Source organism: Oxyura jamaicensis, chromosome 17 (assembly GCF_011077185.1).
Source record: "Oxyura jamaicensis isolate SHBP4307 breed ruddy duck chromosome 17, BPBGC_Ojam_1.0, whole genome shotgun sequence".
NCBI lineage: Eukaryota > Metazoa > Chordata > Aves > Anseriformes > Anatidae > Oxyura > Oxyura jamaicensis.
This window is the reverse complement of record NC_048909.1, coordinates 4471449-4475565: the sequence shown is the minus strand read 5'-3', so window position 1 is coordinate 4475565 and position 4117 is coordinate 4471449. Positions and strand designations below refer to the sequence as shown.

The 4117-nt window shown below is 50.1% G+C and overlaps 1 protein-coding gene across 1 annotated transcript in view; it reads left to right on the top strand.

Annotated features, from left to right (window-relative positions):
* The first annotated feature begins 3232 nt into the window (after positions 1–3232).
* The window catches only part of BRINP1 (BMP/retinoic acid inducible neural specific 1), an 86533-nt gene continuing 85648 nt past the window's right edge, over positions 3233–4117 (top strand). The window contains exon 1 of the mRNA XM_035341936.1: positions 3233–3722. The gene's annotated coding sequence lies outside the window, so the exon portion shown is untranslated. The remainder of the gene's footprint in view (positions 3723–4117) is intronic.

Genomic DNA, 4117 nt, shown 5'->3' with positions numbered 1-4117 from the left:
TCAGGAGGTGGATAGCTACACAACCAACACAAAACACAGTCTAAATAAGATCAGCACTTATTGTGGTATTGTTTGCAGGGGAGAATACATTTCATAAGAGACTGGGAGAGCACCAGAATATCAATACAATGCTCACAAAGCAAGTTTAATCCATTTTTAGTCTGTAATAAACAATGAAGTCTGCAAAACCTTTACAAGAATACATTCTGCTTCCTCAAGGAGGGAAACACTAGAGGATATGAGGAAAGAAAAAGTTTGCTGGTAGCACATGAAGAACTCAGACTAGGGTCTGGATATTTTCACCAACCCTTGGGACTCTGAAGTGAGTTTTTGCTGTAGGATCACAAATAGAAATGAAGTAGTCACCATGTGCAAGTGGCACATACAGGTTCTTTGCACTAGGAAATGACACTTGGAACACACAGAGGGAACCCAGTTGGACATGGACACTTATTTCTAATTTCCAGATCTCTGTTTCATGTGACATTTTGCTAAACTTCTGACAATCTGAATTATTGTTTCTCCATCCTCACCACCACTTTTTGTTGTTGTTGTTTTCGGCCTAGTACTTGCAAACGGGAGGCTCTCTTTTTACACACAGTGTGTTATGAATTTCTGTTCTCCTTCATGTTCTTTCTTGATTGACTAGTTTCTATTTTTTTTCATGGGAGGAATATTATAATTTAAAAAAAATCTAAACATTGTTTTGTTGGAAGAGAAAGAAAGTGAGAGCTGGGCACGCTAAAATTGTTAACAACTCAGAAAAACTCTTCAGTGGCAGAAAAAAAAAAAAAAAAAAAAAAAATCTTGTTCAATGGAGCTTTGCTGATCTGGGGTGAAGATCCAGGCTTTGTTCATTGCAGGGAGAAGGTGAGATGAAATATCCAAGACTAAAAAGAGGAGATGACTCAAAAGAGAAAGCTACTGGAGTGAAATAATTTTGTTTTTAAAAATGCCATCCAGAAACCTTATCTTTGACACATAAGAACAGACACATAGCTAAATATGCTGTAACCTGCTTAGGTTTCCAAAGCAGCAAATTAAACCAGTGGACTATGCAGTGAGTGTCCATTCAGATGAGCAAAGCTCATTGAACACAACAATACTGTAAGAGAACATGTTGAATACTCAATGCACCAAATAATCCTCTTTTGATACAGAGACAGTAAAAGCTTTTGGGAAAGAGGCAGCAATACTGTGTGTATGAACTAGGGAAAAAGAGAGACAACAGTCTGGGACAAGAAAATGATGAGCAAAACTTGTATTTTCATTTCATTTTATGTTTTTCTCATTATATTTTTATGATACTGACAGTAATTCTTGTTTCTGGGCAGGACACCCGTCCCTGGCTCTGACTTCCTGGAAGGTGGTGTTACTTTGTAGAGAATATTTGGGTTATTCTTTAGGTTCAGGAGACCTTTGTGTGACTGAAGAGTATAGGCTCACCTGATTTCTCTTTGGTGCCCCTTCACAGGAATATGAAATATCATTCCAGGTCTTGCTAGACCTAATCACACGCTAGCCTTCCCAGGTGCAGCGAGGAATGACACCCAGTATTGCTCTGTTAGTTGAATCAGTAAATCCCACGTGACTGCAGCTGTTGTCCCTGGAGCTTTTGCTTTGATTTCAAACATCCTCATGTAAGACAGAAGGATCTCCCTTTCATTTCTGGTAAATGCCAGGAGCAACAATGAAAGAACACACTAGTGATAACCCTAGACACTATTTATTTGTTTAAACAAGTGCTTTGCAGATATGTGGTCTATATAAGAACCGATCCCTCAAACCTCTCTGCTGTGGTGTACGCCATTCCTCTGTGGCCTTGTACCAGGGAGATCTGTGAGAATTGTTTCAGCCTTTTATATGAGCCAATGTGACAGAATCAGGGGTGGTTTACCATGAAGTGTGTTTTACAGCTGAATGGTTGCCTGGAAAAAAGGAAAACTCAAAAGCTTTGGGTACTCTGTAACTGATAAGCTAAGCTTCAGCTCTATCAGAGCAGCCTGGAGTTTAACCAAACAGCTTCTAATTCTGCTCTGGAAAGATTTGCTGGAGATTTAGCTTAAGACAGTGTTCTTGTAGTCACAGTGGATGTGCGAGAGAAGGACAGAACAGATTGTCCTTGCAGGCCAGAGAAGGGGGGGCAGAAAGAGGGCATGCCCCATTGTCCTCCTTGTCCTATATAACTTGCTCAAGGTGGCTGAATATTTTCCCTTCTGACAGCACAGCACAGCCGGTGATTTGTCTGAGGGGTCTAGGAGCCTCGCACAACAGCAGGGAGTGTTGGATGCTCTTCCTGCACTGGGCTGCCTTTGCTGTGCTGCTGAGATTCGTCTGGGTGGGCGATGCCCTTGAGGCACACCCGTCTCCAACTCATTCCTCCCTCGCCTTTCTTATATATTTTTAAAGCACTCGGGTAATCCCAGAGCTCCGTCCTGTTCATCTGAACCAGAGAAGAGCTGCGGAGGAGGAGGAGGAGATCCCATTCCCAACCCTTTCCGACCCCACGGTGGGATTGCAGCCGGCTGTGCCAGGCAGACCCTGATGCGGAGCTGCGGGGAGGCTCAGCACGGCTCGGCACCGCTCAGCACAGCTCGGCACGGCTCGGCACGGCTCGGCACGGCTCTGCTCACCACCCAAGGCCAGCCCGGGGGGCGAGCCGGCCCCTGGGCGCCCCCCCAGCCCCGCCGCTCTCCGCGGTGCTGAACCGCAGCGGGGTTTGGGGCGGGGGGGCGGCTCCTGCGCCCCCTCCCCGAGAAGAGGTGGGCACCCGAGGGCGGAGTCCGGGCTGGGGGCAGCCCCCCCAGACCTTCCCCCAGTCCTTCCCGCAGCCGCTTGGTCAAAGGATGGGGCCCGGCGCTGCCTGGCTCCGGTAAGGAGAAAATAGAGGAGGGATGGGAGGGGGAGAAAAAGGGGAGAAAAAAAAAAAAAAAAAGATGTAACGGGTGGGGGCCGCTCGGAATCTCAACCCGCTGCTCTGCAGCTTCCTCGCCAAATCCGGGGAGCAGACAAGTTTCGGTCCCCCCACAGCCCCTTCCAGCGGCCCTTCCCCGTCTCAGCTTCCCTTCCCACGGACAAGCCTCCGTCTGGCCGGAGCTGGAGTCCCTCCTTTCTGCCCCCGCCTGCCCCTCCCCCGTCCCTAATTATGTACAAAACACTTCTTAGAATAAAATGGCCAGGCTGGGGCTCCTCCCTGCTCTCCTCTTCCCCATTCATCCTCTCCAGACCTCTCCAAGCCCCTCCTCCGCTGACAAGCCCAGCCTCTCGCTTCCCTCCTGGAGCCCTTTTCATTTTTATTTCTAACCCCCTCTCCATTCTCCCTGCTGCCTCTGCTCCTTCCCCCGATGGCTACGAACTGAGCAGCAGAGGAGAGGGGGGGCACACGAATAAGGGAAGGGGGCTGAAAAGGCAAGGGAAAAAAAAAAAAAAGAGAGAGAGAGAGAGAAAGCAAAAAGAAAAAGGAAAAAAAAAAAAAAAAAGGATTTTTTTTTTAAATCTTTATTTTTTGCCTCTGCCCTTAATGCCCGCGATCTGGATCAAGGAGGGGGATTTTCTGTCTGAGCATGAAAAGGACTGCTAGACACCCAGGATTTTCACGCCTGCATTGCCGACCCAGCACCCAGTATGCAACCTGGCCAGAGAAGCTCTCCCACAAGTTCCTACCGAGCCGAATAAAACCCACGGGCGCCCGGATCTCCTCCAGAGAGGGACATTAGCAGCAGGTAAGGAGAGCACTGCGCTGCGGCTGCAGGGATGCCCCGGCCCCCAGCGGGCTCCCCCCGTTGTGTAACGCCCGCGGCACCTCTCCCCCAGCCCCGCACCCTTTTGTGTGTCCCCCCCCAGCCCTCCGGCTCGGGGAACACTGAGTTCCCGGGGGGGACACCGGCTGGGAGAAGTCCTGCAGCCCGGTTAGAGATGGGTTGTGCGTAGGGATGAGCTTGGCCGGCACTGGGAGGACTGGGAGAAGGATGAGGCCCCTGGAGGATGCTGGCGGTGGGGGCTCAGCCCCGGCTGGCTGGGCTGGCGGTGAGCTGGGGGTGGGATGCAGCCAGGCTCCATCTGTATTCCGGAGTATCGAGACAGCCCGGAGCGGGGGGGGGGGGGGGGGGGGGGGGGG